Here is a 19,645-nt window from a genome sequence, read left to right on the forward strand (position 1 = left end):
TTTTTGAAAGAAAAAAAACATGAAAAGCACTGCTAAAATGTATTTCTGATTTTAAAAAAGAAAAAAAAAAAATTGTAGGCCGCCATCTTGAAAAATAGCCCGAATGCCAGGGAAAATGTACGGAGCGGCCATTTTGAAAAAGAAAAAAAAAAAAAAAGCGCCTCCTCCTTCCCATTTTTCAAAAAAACAGGGCGCTATAAGCATGTTTTTTTTTTAATTTGGCCTTATATTAAATTTTAAAAAACAATCCAACTGTACCGGTAGTTATTCTTTAAGCCACTGGAACTGCGTAGAGTTCCGTAGTGTAGCGTACCGACTACGCAGAAATTAGGCTGCGTATTAATGGGAAAATAGTCCCTGCGTAGGTTATGCGTAGGCTGGCGTACAGGTTTGCTTATGGTTGCTTACTGTGTGGAAATCTTTTACTGCTTAGTCGATCTGGCGTAGGGTAGCGTACTGTTGCGTAAAAAGGCGGACTTTCTGCGTAAAAAGGCGTAATTTCTGCGTCAAGTTTCTACGCCGAAAGTACGCAAAAAAAATTAAACATGTTGAATTGTTTTCGTTCACCTTGCGTACCCCTTTCCGTCCCTCAGCATATAGTAACGTAGGCCAGCGTAGTTGGTACGCAACACTACGCAACTCTACGTATTGACCCCACGCCAATTAGTGACCCGCAAGTGTCACAAATAAAGTATTAAAAATATGCTCATCTGACCCTAATTAAACGCCTAAAACCCCCGAGCTTTCGGGGGTTTATGGCCCCTTGAAACCGTGGACCCCACGCCTATATTATATATACACTCAACTCGCTGCGATCTGATCTCTCGGGGATCTCTCCCCCCCCCCCCAACTTTGAAGAACGTAACCTCCGAGCTTTTGGGGGTGTATGGCCCCTTTAAACCCGTGGACCCCACGCCTATATTATATATACACGCAACTCAGGACCCGTGGAAATCCGCGGGATTCTAGAGGGGGGTGCAGGCAAAAAATTAAGTTTTTCATTTCGGGGGCTCCATTTCAAATTTTTGGGAAATTTTCGGGGGCTACTTTTTCAACTTTCGGGGGCTCTTTTTTCTGGGGCTACTTTTTCATTAATTCATAAAAAACGATAGGCCTACACTTTGTTGAGATTTGTTCAGTAGCCTAAGGTTTCAGGCTTCCTTCTTTATAATTGCCTATTTAAAAAAACAAAACATTTTTCTAGTTCAATAACTAAGTTTTCATGCATTGATTTGATGCAAGAACTGTAACATAATAGACCCTAGATTGTGATTATTTCTGACCATTAATTTCGATAATCATTTTTCAAAGTAAAATTTTCACAAGAAAATCAGACAGTCGTTTAAAAACGTAGACATTAGTAATACTTTTACTAATTCTAAGCTCAGGTTTCGTAAATCTATTCACGAAACTATATTAAAATCGCGGCAATAATGATGCAAACTAACAGATAACAATTTCAAAGTGTCAAATCTCTTCGACTCGAATTCAACTCACACACTGCTGCATAACTGCAGCGTAACTCAGCTCATCTCACACACACTACACAGTGCCAATGCACTATTGTATGCGTGTCAGTTACGGTGATTTTGTCTGATTTTCTTTACTTTGAAGAAATGATTATCAAAATTACGTAAACATGGCGAGAACATCACAAAATAGGCTTTAATTTCATACCTCTATTTATGGAAACTGTATAATATTGCAGCAATCGTGAATTCGTGATGGAAATTGATTGCAGTTTCGCGATGTTTAGTGGTTCATGGTCTAGATTCAGCTTCTACCAAACCAAATCGACCGCCAAAAACTCGAGCCCTACGCTCCGTCTCGATCTCGCAACTGCGAAAATGTACGTGTTTTGGCGTACTTGCGTGCGACATGGTAAGCCAGGTAAGGTATGGAATATGGTTCGAGTTTTTTTACGACCGATTTTTGTGTATACAATTTTATACGGATAGTCATCGGTCGTGTGTCTACGGATGCAATGTTGAATATCCATGAGGTATCTCTGTCGTCACGCATATCCTGCATTATGCATGTCGCGTCTGTTTTCGCCCTGGACGTCGACACGGAGGAGGACCTCGGGCGGAGTATAGCCAATTCGATAGAGTAGACTCTCTCGCGGACGACGGCACCGGGCACGGGTACCCCGAGGGCAGGGTTCAGGAGGAGATAGCCGCACCAACTTGGGTCGGCGATCTCATTAAAAAACAATAGAATACAAAGGCCGGCGGAGACGTCATGCCCCCCCCCCCCCCCCCGCGGAGCCTTAGCTTATAGATATTAAGTTTGTGACAATCTATAATATTGTTGTATTTGTACTAGAGATATTGATTTGTGATGATAGTAATTATGTGAGAGTCGGGATGAGGATATATTAGGAAAGAGGTTGTTTTGTGATTGCTTTGTGCATGTGTTCATGTGACAAAGGATGTGTATAGGCAAGTTAGGGTTTGTTACATATATAACAGTGAACTCAGGGCACTCTCATTTGGTGTGTGAGTCTGAGTGTGCACTGCGCACTAGTACTAGTAGAAACGAAGGAGTGACTTGTGCCTCTTGTTTGCTTAATGAGCTGTAATCTATGCAAAAGGGAGTAGAAGCCCAGAAACCTGCTCTGGGATGATTATGTTGCAGTATTAGTGTAAGTGTATATATTGCTGTAGAGGGAAGGCATATATTTTTCCAACCAGTGTTAACATAGAGTATAGTGATAAAGTATATGAGACTGAGTAGAAAACGTACACTTTGATAATTAGTTTGGTCTTGAGAGAACAGTTTTCTAATTGTTATGGCTTACTCCTATACAGATGTTAGAGAAAGTATATTGAATTCTCAAACATTAAGTATTGCTTAAGTATTCTCAAGAGTAGACATGTATAATACGAACAGTATAAAACGGTTACCATAACCACAATAATTCATGGTTTCATATGGTATTATATTATGTATTATCAGTTATTGGTTTACTGATAATCTTTGTTGTTATTCAAGCTTAAGTAAATTCCAGTAGTTAGATTTTCATCTTCATATACATGTAAATATACCAGAAACAAAGTAGTTAATATAAATGTATTAGATGAAACTGAGATAAGGACATGATCGCAGTTGGTCATAAGTATGGTTTTGATATTATAAGTATTTAATGAAGAACTAAAGATGATTAGATGGATTCAGGGTCAGATGCCAAATGTTCCATTGCCAAAGTAAAACAGACCAAAGTATTGAATATGCCTTTTTCAAATTGGCATACGTGTACACGTGTATATTGTAAACCTTGTTTATTACATTGTAAATTCACATATTAGTTTGAACTATCATATTTTTAATAAAGATCACATTGTTTTAGCTGATGCTACATCCAACAGTATAATTGATTTCACTCTCGTTTTGTCCATTTTAGAATAACTCCTGGAACCCCGTAACATAAATATTCATAATTCCTGAAAAGTTCTTCAGAATTTGATGTTGGCTGCAAATGGGAGATAGTACGTTGCAGTGATTTATCCTTCTTTAATATGGCAATGTTAAGAAAATATGTCTAATCCAATACAATCCAATCCAGGTATTTATAAAGCTCCAATATCTAGTTGCCTAATCAAAGGCGCTGATGAGGCTAACAAACTACAACAAATGTCTGTTCATGTTTATATCGAAGGCCTTCTCTTCTCCACAATAAAACTGATTCCACGCGTTTGTTTCCACATTGTCGGTTATTGTAGGTTAAAACGTAAGTAGAAGGCGTAAATCTGTGTTATCTTAATATTTTGTTAGATCATTAAACAGTGGGCAAATCTCTCATAGTATCGTATTTTACTAAGCAAAATAAGCAAAATATAAGGGTGCATTTTGATAAATGTAAATATACGGGGGTACCCATTTCAAGAATAAAACTGATTCTCCAGTCATGGAATGAAAACCCCCGATTGGATTTGACAAGTAACTATATGGTATAATCTACAGTAATTTGCATGTCTTGTCCCTTGGTACTATTTTCAAAATACATTTATTTATTTCCTAATTGATTTGAATAATTAAGTTCTCCTAAAATGACCTTTTTTTAATGAGGTGGGCTTGCGACTAAGGGCTTGCAGGGCTTTTTTTTTAAATTTCGTTAGATGACTAATAATAATAACTAGAAATACATCACATCTACACTTCTCTTAATTGGAAGTTTTCCCAAGATATTAACATTCCGTTCAGTCAAAGATATGGGACCGACACCAGATCGATATTGTAAGTACAAGTTCAAACTAAATACACGCTTTGCAATGGGTTGTCCGCCAACCTGTCCTTAGAACGGTCCCGAAAACGCTTCACTGTTTATTAAAGTTGTTGTGTGTTTAATTGGGTTGTCACAGATTTATATAAATCTGATATTATTATTTACTACCGTTGGCATTGCTAGCTGGGTTACAGGCGCACGCCACAACGCTTAGTCATAACAATATTGTTGTGTTCTATATTTCCTCTTTTATACTGCCCATGCATCAGTGATCCCATGAAACAAAATAATCAGCGTTCTGCGACATATTATTTATACCGCTAGCTTCTATTGTGTTGGAATTGTATAGTAGGGGGAGCGATCGAGGTAGTCTTGGTGTAGTGGAGATCGATCAATATTAAAAAGGCAAGATTCCGTACTACGTGCGCGCCCGCTCACACACTAGCTACAAAGCTGTACAAGAGCATTACATAGAACATGATGTATGCCCTTCTGTTGTACGTAGAAGGCGGATAGTGGATACGTATTGACTACTGACTGGTGTTTCGTTTATTCCCAGCTCTGAATGTCAAATCTTTACAATTCTGCGTAAACGTAAAGGAAGGTAGGTTGATGATTTGATTATAATTGCTTTCTTTAAGAATACAGTTTAGGCTTGATGTGGCATGTATAGAGAAATATGTAATTGACTGCCAAGGGACTCCAGTCCTATAGTTCACGCCCTTTCGCGACAGGGAGCTCTAGGGACGTACTCTCAGACGATCAAATTACTCATCACACCAGTCATGTCAGTATCCAGGTATCGGGTTTACTTTCATAAACTCGAAATCATAAGGAGGAGAAAGGGGAATTTGTCAAAGTAAAAAGGGGCACTTATCAGATGTGGAAAGGGGCACTTGTGTGTTCCAAAACCGTTTAACTCGTTCATTTTCGTAAACTCGCTTTTGAAAGATAACAGGACTCAGGGAGAAATATAAGTAGAGGGGGAGGGGATGCGGAGGAGGAGGAAGAGGAGTAGAAAATACGACATGAACAATACCAGGATTTTGATACGCAACTGTGGATTATCTTCCATCGTAATTACGTGTCCTGGATATTCGCTGCATCCCTCCCGTTACTATATGGTGACTCCTCCATAACGTCTCCGACTTGATCTCTTTTCCCCATTTTACATCTCGCCTCGCCCCGCCCCATCTTCCTCTCATACCAAACTTGATTGTTCGTGCACCCCCCCCCCCCCACACACACACACAATGAGGCGCGGTCAGTGAAGTGCAAAATAGCCTTCATGAACTTAGCACATGGTGTCACACAAGCAACATGAAGGTGAATGCTAGTAAGTGTCGTGCGATTAGAGTGGCTTTGGAAAGATTCGACCGCCACCACCGAATGTTGAAATAGGCAACTAGACACCGGACAAAGTACAGGTTGTAAAAAAAATGCGGGATATCCTTGTGCAATCAGATCTCAAGTGGAAAGGGAAAGCACTATGCTTTTAAGGCTAACAGGAAAATGTACATGTTGAGACATCTCCAACCTTTACAGCTTTCCTGTGATGATTTATTGACTGTGTACACTGGCTATGTAAGGCCTTTAAGGGAGTATGTAGTTTCGGTGTGGCACCCAGCCCTTACTGATTGACAATGTACTAAAAAGGAAGAATTAAAAAACGATCTTTAAAAATAATTCTAGGAGCTCGTCACATGACATATGAGAACGTCTTTTCTTTGGTTACAGACGAGCATGGGTCGGTCTCCTTGGTGTGACTGAGGTATAAGATATAAAAGTTTTTCACAGACACGATTTTAAAATTTAGTTTTGTATTATATCCTTTACAAAAAAGTACCATGGTAACCATGTTTTTTTTTGTCCAAATTACCATCCACCATGGTTATCATGGTACAAATGATAACCATGGTTACCATGGTGGATGGTAATTTGGACAAAAAACCATGGTTACCATGGTACTTTTTTCATTCTATTATACGAATGATACATAAAACTAAAAATAACATTTCTCAACTGTGAGGCGTGGGGACAGTTTTACCTGTTGCACATGGGTCGCCAATCATCTGTTTCTGATGTAGCATACAATTGGTTTAATACTTTGTGGGGGGGGGGGAGCATTAAATATCGACTTGGTTGGTAATCTGAAAACGATGTAATCTTTTATGTTGGTAGCATTATGTTCATTGTCACACAAATCAAAATTAGGACAAGTCAATGGTTAATGTCTACACAAAGCTTCTGAGTTAAAGACATCTGATAGAGGTGTCGGGGACGAGTGGATATGAAACCGGACTGTGTATCACCAGGTCCGCGGTTCAAGTCCCACCGCGGTACTAATGTCCTTTGGCAAGACATTGATGTACATTTGCCACTCTCCACCCAGGTGTTAAATGGGTACCCGGTAGGATGTGAAAGCTAATGTGCTAAGTGTGCGCATGTAAAAATGACGCCTGGCTGAAATGCTCCCCAGGGAGTGGAGAATGTGCATACATTGTGTGCGGGTAAGCCTGAATCCGATGACCGATCTCTACCGATGTGTTAAATGGGTACCAGCCAGGATGTGAACATTATGTAAAAGCGTCTGTATTAACGATAGCTGGAATACTTCCCAGTGAGCGGAGGGTATTCTATCTGTAACCACCGACGCTTATAGAAACCATCGATGTATCAAGCGCTATATGAACCCATAATATTCCAATTAATATCAACACCAGAATACAACTAGGAAGAAATACAGAGCTTCCTAAAAACAGCTAGAGCAAGAAACTTGGTAAAAAAGGAGAGAGGGAGGGGGATGTCGATCTTCAATTATTTGTTTGCCACTTTCAAAAATAAAGGGGAAAATATTTGTATAAACAAATATATATATAATGCCCAACTTTCAGTAGAAAATGTCCTACTAGCAGTTTTCACCGATCAGAGAGCTAGAGTATGTATGTGTGGTAAGTAATATAAAGTAGGATACGATCACTAAGCAAATAATTGTCTCGTTATAAGAACCTTGTCACATCTTAATTTGAACGACTATATTTGAACAAAGTGGTAAAGTTCAATTTTTCACCGCTAAAGTCCGCCACGGGTATTGTCTTCCATGTAATGAACTTATGGTGACATATGAAAGGTAAATATTAAAACACAAACTAAAAAAAATATTGATATGACTCTTATTATCTAAATGCACCGTGGTGTGCGGCAGGGGCGGATCCATCCGGCGGCAAATGATCGGGGGGGGGGGGGGGGGTTGGTAAGAGCACATTTTTTTTTTTGGGGGGGGGGGGGTTCCAGTTTTTTGGGAAAATTTTTGCTGGTGAATAAGCGGGGGGGGGGGGGTTGATGCTGTAGAGGAGGAACATTTTTTTTTGGGGGGGGGGGGTAGGGGAGGTGAAGCGCCATTTTTACATGACTTTCTTTTTAACTCTTACTTTCACCTATCCCAGATAACCCTAAGTTGTTTGTTGCTGCTTTCTATTTAGTTGATAATGCATGATTAAAAGAGAGAGAGAGAGAGAACCCCCATCATTATGCAATGGTTCAGGGTTTGTGTAATGTACATTTGAAACCATTTCTTAGCGTCCCAACCCTAAAAAAATAGCGAAACTGTTTTTGAGGAAAAGCATTATACTGAAACGCTGTTTTCTTTCTCGTTTGCAAGGGGAGAAGAACGTTAAAGATATTTAAAGATCAGTGTTTTATGCAAATACCGGGCCCCACGGAATGTTTATCAAAGTGGGGGGCTAAAGTATTTACGATCAGGTAGAGAGAGGGTAGCGAGCTAAGCGCAAATTGGTGTGGGGCCGGTTCAGGGGGCGGAGCCCCTGGAAGCTCAGGGGTTTTAGGCATTTAATTACGGTCGGAGAAGCACAAATATTTTGATGCCGCATTTATATCCCTGGCAGGTCACAATATTTTTGTTGAATGACGTACATTATGTTTAAAATTTAAAACAAGCGAAGAACCGTATCATCTCTTCCTCTCACATATGGCAGATTTGTTTTTGAGAGCAATATATACATGTATACTATAAGCAAGTGTCGCTGTTATTGCGTCCTGGACTCACCAAATAGAATCGGCCCGTGGATCCGCGCCTGGTGTAGGGCGGCTGAAAAGCCTGTGCAGCCGACGAGATGTGTCTGCCCCGCCCCCCCCCCCCACTCCCATGTTATTTAGGGTACGCATATGCGTGTTCCAATCGACCCCCCCCCCTTTTCAGCAAAAGTCCGATGTGTAAAGTTAATACGGGTCGACATTTTCTTTTGTTATGCGAGCCTTTCTCAGCACCCCCCCCCCCCCCCCTTTCAGCAAAAGTCCGGTGTGTAAAGTCAATACGGGTCGACCTTTTTCTTTTGTTACGAAAAGGACATTTTGGTAACACGCATGGGGTCCGTCCGTTCTCGGAGTGGGCGGCCGGGGTGTGTGCGTGAAACCCTGTCTATATTAAAGGCACATCTTACTTGTCTCCAAGTCATAACATGATGATTGTTTAATGATTACCATCCTGACGACAATATTATTCACGATATATTTCAGAAATATTAACATTATTATTTTTGTCATAACATAACGATATTCTAGTTATTGAAGTGTAACGTCGGTAATGTAAATGTAAATTTTGATTTATCCCCAATATTGGTTGTTAGATATAATCAAGAGGCGCAAAGTGGATATATACAGTGCGTCCTAGAAAATACGAAACCGAGAATTATCGATGTTTTATCATAACTTAATCACAATTACAATTAATCAATGACACATATTTGTAAAGCTTAGATCCCCCATATTCATTTGATGCAACTCATATGATGCATATTTCACGCATGAGTGATTAAACATAATTTGAAGAGAGAGTACCAACAAGTCATTTGGCCGGCGGTATCTGAATTTCAAAGAGAAAAATCACAATTCTAGAAAGTTCATTGTCTGCCCTTTCATAAGACACCTCAATCAGGAAAAATGAGCCAGGAATGACAAAGTTCTGTTTTTTAAGTTAGCTTGCATTTCAATAATTGGATTAAACGAATTCGTTTTCACTGGCTGCCTGCCGTAGCAACAAACAGAGTTCGTTGACGATCAGCCATGCACAAAGAATACGAAAGACTTGAAACACTATTATTGTTGACGGTGAAAAGTTGCTCGAACTGAATCAGTTGATGTTAAAGGTAAAGACCAGTATTGGAAACACCCCAATTTCAAAAAATGAAATGGAAGCTCTCATTACCAATCATGTGAAAGAATATGTTGTGACTAATACATGATGATAAAAAATTTGCCGAGAAACCGCCTACTAATTCATATATTTGGTAAATTTGTTTCTCTCATGGTCTGTGAGAGATATAGGGTAGTCCCATATACATCTTTCTGTGTATAGTGCTTGTAACTTTACAAAGAATGGGCCAAATTTCTTATCATTTTGATGATTCCAGAACCTTGCAGATGCTAGATGCTAGATGATCAACCTTTTCCGATCGATTCCACGTTTCTTTCACAATGCAATCGCATGACCATAACTGGTCTTTACCTTTAAGGTTACTAATTGTTGGTATAATTTTAGTTTTTTTGAAATAATCACAAGCGCATTGGTATTTTTAGAGGTTAATAAAAATTGCTCATTCATTCTTTTGAGGTTGGAAACGGTTGTTCAGAAGAATCAATATTATTGTTGGTATATTTTCAGTTTTTAACGTCATCACTCTAACCGAGAAGCACATTCTCGGTTTTTGTTAAAGATGATTTGTAACGGTTTCTCAGCAGGACAAGTATCATCATCGCAATCGTGTTGACATATTTTAGGTTGGAAAAGTTGCTCAATAGGAACATTTGTTTAGGTTGTTATCATCTCGTTTAGTACATCATTGCAAGCACATTGGGTGTCTTCTTTAGATTAGGTCTGTGCCCAAAAGGATCATTTTTATGTAGTTTCAGTATTTGACATCATTGTAAGGAAATTAACGTGTTTGATGTTCTAGCTAGATCTATAAATGTTACTCAAAGACGAAGTTAGCTCGTTTAAATAGAGAAGACTTTCAAGACAGTATGATGTACTTATTTACAACCGTGTATGACATGTCTTCACAGGTCACTGTCTGATCAAGGCTGATCAACCTCTATGAACACGTACACGTACATCCTTGAGGTGAATTGTTTAAGGGGTCAGTTCAGATCATGTCAACAGTGAAATGATGTTTAATCTTCTTAACACGTGACCTAATCGTGCAGCCTAAACTATTCACGTACTGGCTAGACGAAATGTATACGATATACAGAGTTGCAGTCGAGTTGACATTTAGATGTTTGAAAAGGTTGCTCATTATAGGATCAGTCGTTTATGTTATATAGAGTAGGTATCATCTTTATTTGTTGGCATCTTTGCAACCACACTCGTGTTAAGGTTGGTTAAAGTTGCTCATCGAAAGGACCCGTTGTTAAGGTAGGTATCATTTTAATTTTTAACCTAATCGCAAGCACATTTAGGTGGTTTTTTTAGGTAAACTTGTCGCTTTAAAGCCCGCCTGTACTAGTTTGGCCAGGAGGAATTAGACCACCTTGCTGGTCACTGACAGGGGGTTATCTCATCAACTCAGCTCTCAATTAACATAAGAAAAGAGGATCATGGGGGACCAACGAGCACCGCTTAGGCATTGTTTTCTATATAGAATGTGATTTGAATGCGCCTAGCAGGCAGCCGTCTCTGTTTTTGCTCTGAATTTTACCTTGTTTTACCACTGATAATCTGAGTGTATGCTGTTTTATTGTTGATCAACTGTCATCTTATGTACTTGTGACACTGCATGACATTTTTGAGGTGATGTATTTATATATTAGATACTGGAAACTGTTTTTCTAAATTTTGATTCAACGGATGTGTACACAGTACATGCAAGTAACGCCATTTTACATTGGGCTGTTACACATGTACTATACTGCGTGGATGTGTGAACGTTGTTCGTGTGTGACCGATTTGCCTATCCGTGGTGTAACATTCATCTACATACAATGAATAGTCTTGAAACGCACTGATGGATACTTACAAAGTATACGTTCTTTTCTACATTGCCCTATGTATAATTATCGGCCTCCGTGGACATTCGAGTTACTCTAAACATGAAACTGCGTTTGTTCCCGTTCGTGCTCCTAGCCGAGCTCATAAACAGCTTCATCGTAGCGGATATCACAAAACACCAATTAAGTATTATGCTAATGCAAGTGCAACTTTCACTTTACCTATCATTTGTTGCGGTGATGTGGAATCTAACCCGGGTCCGTTCGAGTTGACATCATGCAATACAAATAAACGATATAATTATACGCGAGGTGAATTGGTTAATATTAACTCAAATTCTTGTGGGAAAAGCTTACGACTACCAGTCCAGACATGGAAAACAATATCAGAGCTCGAAATTGGAAAAGAGTTCAAAACCCATCGCGGCTGCAGAGCTGGTGTTCGAAAATTGAAACATTTCAAGCATCCCATTCCGATTATTCTACCTACGGCCCGTACCAAGAAAGTACCTAAGAAATACCCTAGGTTCCCTCGCCGAAGATGCTTGACTTCTGTCCCAGTCGCCCCTCAGTCTGGGTGCGATTTGCCTTCTTTTCTTTTAAGCAATGTCAGATCAGCATGCAATAAGTTTGATGAGCTATCAGCTGTCATCTCGTATCTTCATGTAGACATTGCAGCTATTACCGAGACCTGGTTTAGGAATGACTGCCCACTCGATAACTTCTCTATACCAGGTTATTATCTCTGCACTAAATCACGAACTAATCGTATAGGTGGTGGAGTAGTCCACTGCCTGGACTGTTCTCTACATGATCCGTGCTCGCTCACATATCATACTTGGTACCATAATATACACGTACGGGCACTTTCGGGGAAGGTGAATTCGTGGGGAGTACGCATATCATACACGCGCGCGCATTCGGGAAAAGGCAATTACAGATTAAAACGACCTTTTTTCGGGGAAGGTGAATTCGTGGGGAGTACGCATATCATACACGCGCGCGCATTCGGGAAAGTGCAATTACAGATTAAAACGACCATAAGCTGGTCTAGTGGTGGAGTAGCTATCTACGTGAGAGACCTTTTAAATCCTTCTCCAGCCGATGTCCAAGTCCCTATAAACCTTGAAGTGACTTGGGTGAAGATACGCCCTCCTCGTCTTCCAAGATCCATCTCCTGTATTTACTGTGCAGTGGTATATTACCCTCAGCCTGATGTTGAACTTGAGACAGAACTCATAGATCATTTGGAAACAACTATTGATGTTATTTTAACTAATCATACGGATGCAGGTTTTGTAATATTGGGAGATTTTAATCGAATGCATATTGATCCGGTGCTTTTAACCCACTCATTTCGTCAAGTCGTTGATTGCCCTACTAGAGGGGCTCACATTTTAGATAAGATTATCACAAATATTCATCAGTTTTATGATAAACCACAGATTTGTTCTCCTATTGGAATGTCTGACCACAATTCAATTATGTGGTTTCCTCTTAAAATCAAACCTAAATTACCAAATACTACTCGTTTATGTATTCAACAGACCCATGACAGATAGTGCAATAAGGGCGTTTGGACAGTGGATATCTTCTTATGATTGGCCAGAAGTGACTGAAGACGTTGATGTAAATGTTCGATGTGGTTCTTTTTATAGTACTTTAAATAATGCAATTAACATTTATTTTCCAGTTCGTAAGGTATTATTGCACTTTAGAGATAAGCCCTGGATGACAGGTGAAATTAAATCTCTGATTCATAAGAGACAAATTGCATTTCATCAGGGTAAGGGAATTTTGTGGAAACGTTTAAGAAACAAAGTAAATTTATCAATTCAGAAAGCAAAAGTTAAATATTACAGGTCACGTATTCAGAAACTTAAGAAAAGTAATCCTTCACGATGGTATCAAGAAATACGCATCCTCACAAAGGGAAGTCGTCAATCACTCAATATCCCAGTTGATGGTGTTGATCCTAGTGAGAGAGATAAAATTGCGAATGCCATAAACGATCATCTCATATCTGTCTCTTCTGATTTACAACCACTAAATTTAGCAGCTTTACCTGCATACTTACCTTCTAAAAGTTTACCCGAGGTATATCCTTGGCAGGTTAATAAAGTTCTTTCTAAAATCAAATGCTCGACGGCGAATGGCCCAGATAATATTTCAGCACGCCTAATCCGTCTTTTTTCTGTTGAACTCTCGGGACCTCTAACCTATATAATTAATGCTTCTTTTAGTCAAGGAAAAGTTCCGGCCTCCTGGAAATGTGCGATTGTAGTACCGATCCCAAAGGTGAATCCTGCACGTATTGACAAACTCAGACCTATATCATTAACATATCACTTTGCTAAAGTCATTGAAGGTTTCATCGCAAAGTGGATGTATCAGGACATTGCCCAACATATAGACCCCTATCAGTTTGGAAACCAGAAATGTTTATCGACCTCACACTGTTTGATTAATATTCTTCATTATGTTTTTTTAAATGCTGAGGTACCAGAAACGTCATCGACGATACTTCTCACAGATTTTCAAAAAGCGTTTGATAGAATAGATCATACAGTTGCCATCAAAAAGTTAATTAAAATCGGTGTACGACCAGCGGTAGTTTACTGGACTTTCTCTCTCTCTTTCTCTCCTTTTTTCTCTCTCTCCTGCTTTCCCATCTCTCTTTCTTTTTAACTCAAATTTTTAAATTTAAATATTATATAAGATTAATGGTATATAGTATATACACGCTCTTCATAATTATGTAGATTGTAGTGTGACATCTTACAATGTAAAATTTCTTTTTTCCAGCAATTTAATCATGTGCAATTCAGTTACTTTTTACTGTGATATCACTTGAAATGTATAATTGTCTTCACCATCAATGTTTTATTCATGCACAATTCAGTTAATTGTAACTGCGATACATGGAAATGAATCAATAAATACCATTTATCTATCTATCTATCTATCTAGAGGGAGCAAGTAGACAAGTCGTGCAGTGGGGCCATACTGAAACTATACAGAAAGGATCGTTTCTGTATAGTTTCAGTATTTCACATATTGTAACGAAATTAATGTTTTAGATGCTCTAATAAAGATTACTCAAATACGAAGACCGACACTATACAACATGGCAAACTTATTTCCGATCATGCGTGACATCTCTTCAAAAGTCACTGTCTGAACGGAGTCTCCTCGCTATTCATATGGACAGCTGTTCATTAGGACCACTATTTATAAGGAGCGTTATTCGAAAGGACCGCTATTGATAATCAAAGAAGAGGGTCGCTATTCATAATTCAAGAAGAGGGTCGCTATTCATAACACGAGGAGAGGGTCGCTACTCATAATACGAGAAGAGGGTCGTTATTCATAATTCGACTAGAGGGTCGCTTTTCGTAACGCGGAATGAGGGGCGTTGTGGCTTGCGCCTGTAATCCAGCTAACAATGGAAGTTACAAACTGATTCAGCCAAGGACGTAGGTTCGAAACTGAGTCACGTCTTTCGGATGGTGACGTTTAAAGCTCGGTCCCAAGACTTAAATAATCATATCTGATTGATACACGTCTTTAAAAAAACTAATTACACACACACACACACACCCACACACACCCACACGCTATTCATAATGCGAGAATAGGGTCATTTTTCATGAGGGTCATTATGCTTGAGGAACGCTATTCATAATCGAAGAGGAGGGTCGCTATTCATAACACAAGGAGAGGGTCGCTATTTATAATACGGAAAGAGGTCCTTATGATCAATGACCCTTAAAGTGAATTATGAACAGCGACCCTCATCTCGCATTATGAATAGCGGTCCTAATTAATAGCGAGGGTACCCCATCTGAACGCTGACCAACCTCCGTGAACACGTTCATCCCTGAGTTTAATTGTTTAAGGGGTCACTTCAGAACATGTCAACATTGATAACTGATGTTTAATCTCCTTCTAGCATGCGACCTTGTGATGTAGCGATGATATTCTATACATGATACAGGAAATGTATACGCTTGTTTACAGAATCGTGTAGAAACTAAAAGGGAAGATGGTAGTCAGTTTCCGTTATGAGAGTATACTCGAGTATTGGTTCCCCCTCCCCGAATGTGATTACTTTTTCGTCTTCAAGTTTGGAAATTGAGGTGTGTCTAAGCCATGTTTTAAAAGAGATTTCATCCCATAGTCTGTAGTATGATTTGTGAGTTGAGACAAACGTATTGTTTGTTGTTGTTGATTTTGGTCCCTTGGCGATGTCGGCCTTGCCACAGTAAAATGTATCATCGAACTTCATGTAGTTGGTTTAGTATTCCTTGCCTATGAGAGGGTTTTTTTGATATTTCAATGCACCATCGAATTTTCTGTAGTGGGTTTATTCTATGCTCATGATCGAGATGGATATTTCGATGTTCAAACAGTTCCATCCAATGTACCCTCGAATTTATTGAAGTGAGTTTATTCCATGCTCATGAGAAGGAAAGTTCGATATGGCCTCTTACACCGTGGAGCTGTACACGAATATTGCTAAAACTAAGGAACTCCTTGCTTTGCGAGCCTGAGCGTCGATTACTTACTTGATCCAGGGACGCGATAGAGAAGGACGGGAATCAAGTCGCTCTCCTTTGACCCCATGCTCCAAGCCGCCGAAAAGTTATGCGCTAATCTGCAACTGTTGACCAGGTGGTGAGATACAAGAGCGCATAAAATCTCAGGATCTAGAATTCCTACATCAGAAACATCAGAAATGGTATCACAGCAACTGCTCGCTGTCCCTTTCAATGATTTCTCATCAATTGTTATCAGTTTGTGACGTCATAGCTTCACGTTTTATCAATTGCTTTATATACTTTAATGCCATTAATTTCCCTTTGTATACCCATGCCTTTGCCAAGGTTATATGATATTGCGTACATGACATTTCACACAATCTTTTATGAACTTTCAAGAATTGATACTTTTTTTTTAAATATTGAATATACACAACTATTGATTTTTATATAAATAGTTTATCAAAATTCACATTTTTCATGATTTAACTGAAACAAAATTACTCTATATGTGTGCACCTACACAAAAACATATTACTACCAATATAACTTGGATGCTTGTGTGAAGAAATAAGATTCATAGGGGGGAAATGGAAAATGTATATTATCAATATAAAGAAAACAATTAGTAGATAGTGAAGCAAAGACGTCACAGACTCATGAGTGAGTTGCCAATTTGTCTTGTGATTTTTTTTAATTTGTTCCCGTCATAAGAATTCATAACTTTCTTATTAGTTATCCGGTTTTGATCAAACTTGTTTTGATTGGTTCGTCTGATTTTTTTGCTTCTATTGAAAGTAAGTATTTTTGGAGTGGACTTGCCCTACTAACGATATTAGGGTATTAGGGTAGGAGCCTACGCCAGAAAATTCATATAAGGGTGTCGGTGGGGCGGGGTCGTCGTTTCGGAGTTCTTGTAGTGATTTTATTTCAATGATATGAATTCCTGTTCACTTCCAGTTTTTTTTTAAATGAGGAGGAAATTGTAAGGCCCCATAATTAATACAGTTATGTTATATGACATTCACAATTATTGTTATTCTACTTCTATTCTGCTACTTGTCAAAGCCTGTTCAGCATCTCGACAAGGATTATATATTCGATATTCCCACACAAGACGTACAAATACTTATCTGATATAATCCTGAGCACAAATTTGCATAATACAATTTCATTTGGCTTATCTAGGTATTTCATACAAATGTAGTTTTGAAGTGGAAGTTTCGCATATGGAAACGTTTGCTTTGTAGATTTGTCTCACAAAATAAGTTAACCACCAACTTGATCCCACACTAGTCTGCAAGCACAAACCCTGGTCAGTCGTAAAAGTGAGTCTGCACTATAAGACTACTATAGACCATGTACTGTAGCTGCTCCTGACACAACCAGTAGGTAGCTGGGCTAGACTTCTCTCAAGGCACAATGATTTTTTAATTAAGTGTCAAATTAGGGTCTGTGCCTGCAGACTAATCCCACACCGCGTTGAGTGCAGACTTGGGTCACGGGCCACTGGCTTCATCTGTCAGATAGTGTGTGTTCATCTGGAACTTTCAGGTCAAAAGTCAATTCAGAAGCTGAAGGTTTTGTTTAGGTTTCCGTTATTCCGACAAGAATATACAACCAATCAAAACAAGTTTTATACCAGAAGAAAGCTAACGATTAGTATGTTCATTGACCGTTCACCCAAAAGCCACCTGACCACAATGAAACGAGTGAGAGCTTGCGAGAGCGGCCGAAGTTTGATTGAAACTCGCTAGTTTGATCTTCTCCAACGCAAAAAGAGAAGCAATTGTGCTGGAATACTATTGTCTTTCCGACAAAAGTACAGAGAAATTGCATATTATTTTGTTATTATACTTTTTGAAAGGTATATTTGTAAAGCGCTTAGAGACATTGTATTAAGCGCTAAATAAAGGCTAAATATTATTATTACTATTAAAGGTTACCCAAGTGACTTCCGGGCACGCCAATGCTGAAAAGAAACACACTTTGGAGAAAACTTCACTTTTTCATGCAAAAATTTGTTTTATGCACGCAAGTCAGATTAAGCGGATGACCTTCGTCATTGCCTTGTTTTCGTTCACATTCTGCCCCATTAATATTCTTATCCTGGTTTTCCTTATCGTCCGGAATCCCATTCGTTTTGCACGTAGTGCTTGTCCTTCCTATCTAGGTCCTTTTCTCTTGCTCGATTCCTTTCAAACTTCGTAGGCGTAATCTCTGATATCCAATCTAGGTCACCTACTTTTTTGTTTTCTGAAATCACTCATGCGTAAACGTCCAAGCGCCATTTTGTCCGTTTCTGGTCCATTTTAAGGCCTTTTTATCTTCCTTCCTATCTCCACTATCCTAGATCCTACAAACTTCTAACAATTTTCTGTAGATAGTCCAAGAGATGTTCTTTAATCTGCGACGTATAACCTGCCCTTCAAAATGCCATCTTCATACTCAAAATTCAAATCTGAAACCGTCTCCGTTAACAATCTCTCAAATTCTTGAAAAATTGACCCCTAAATAATCTAAAACTGCCATAACTTTCTCATATAAATTCCGTTTTGTATTTAAATCTCACAGTATCTTTATCTCATAATTGCACATAGCCATGCCAAATTTCACGCTCCAATGGCTTTGCAAACCATAAATAGCGCCCTCTAAAGTTCTGGGAGTTGGCTTTCTTTCTGTGGCCGTATCTCCATTATGGCTTGGCAGACCCGTACCCTTTTTTGGATTTAGATACTTGAATATATGCCCTTTCCAGCCATATACAAAATTATATACCCTATCACTGACCGACTTTCAGAAAAATGCTCTCCAAATTCGCCATTTTCAAGAAAATTCCAAAATAACTTCAACTTACTCTAAAATGGCGATCTTTATACTTACATCAATGAAACTTGGCAGTCATATGTATCCATATAGGTGACAACTGTTTGCCAAGTTTGGTAAAATTCAAATATATCAGCGCAAAGTTATCGCCAAAAATGATGAATTTACTATGCATTACGTAATAGCGCGTTTAATGCGTGCACTACATTGCGCGCAGATAACAGTGGTGTCAAACTGACCGCAATGAAGTGCCCTTTCGAATGATACAAAGTATAGTATATGTTCACACAGAAAATTGTGAGTAAATTGCATTTGAACAAAGATCACTATACGAATTCCGCCGAAGTTTCCGCCCGAATCTAACACGTATCGGCTAAGACGTCATTTTTTCAGACTGCTTTTCGCCCCTTAAAGGCACACTGCCATACTTGTAGCTACTTGCTCCCTCTATTAAGAAAACTTCCCCAATCGGTGCCTGTTGGTCCCCCATGATCCTCTTTTTCTTATGTTAAATGAGAGCTGAGTTAATGAGATAGCCACCTGTCACAGTGACCTCGATGGCTCGCTATGTGGTCTAATCCCTTCTTGCCTAGTAGTGGTGACGGTCTTTAAACGACCTTTTTTTTCCTTGAAAATTTGCAGTGACATGCCGAGTTCGAATACGCAGGGCACCTTGTGTCTTGATTTTTGAATTTGGTCAAAGGGGCCATTTAAGACGCCATTTTGTCCTATAAATCTATTTTACATCACGTGTTTCGATAGGATTATCATAGAAAAAAAAAGGAGTAGTTCACAATAACAACAATGAAATTCTCTTTCTAATGATACCAAACACGGCCCATGAAGAGACATAAAGAGAGAGAAAAAACAATTGAACTCCGGTCATAATACAGATCCTGTACGTTTTCCGCCCATGCATTACACGCATTGTCTATGGGGCATATCGCGCGGGTTCACGCTATTGGCCCCCAGAACGATCTTGATTGCAACTAGAAATGCAATCGTGTCACAACGATGTGCGTGCAATGACGCCATGTTTCTACGTGTC

The 19,645-nt window shown here is 39.1% G+C and overlaps 1 protein-coding gene across 2 annotated transcripts in view; it reads left to right on the forward strand.

Moving 5' to 3' along the window:
- Positions 1-4,689: 4,689 nt before the first annotated feature.
- The window catches only part of LOC588305 (monocarboxylate transporter 2), a 29,749-nt gene continuing 14,793 nt past the window's right edge, over positions 4,690-19,645 (forward strand). The window contains exon 1 of one of the 2 annotated variants that reach the window (XM_011671151.2): positions 4,690-4,829. The gene's annotated coding sequence lies outside the window, so the exon portion shown is untranslated. Of the gene's footprint in view, positions 4,830-10,849; positions 11,034-19,645 lie in introns of those variants that run through there. The other variant, XM_795405.5, reaches the window with a different exon arrangement.

Source organism: Strongylocentrotus purpuratus, unplaced genomic scaffold, assembly GCF_000002235.5.
Source record: "Strongylocentrotus purpuratus isolate Spur 01 unplaced genomic scaffold, Spur_5.0 spur5_scaffold_12, whole genome shotgun sequence".
Lineage (NCBI taxonomy): Eukaryota > Metazoa > Echinodermata > Echinoidea > Camarodonta > Strongylocentrotidae > Strongylocentrotus > Strongylocentrotus purpuratus.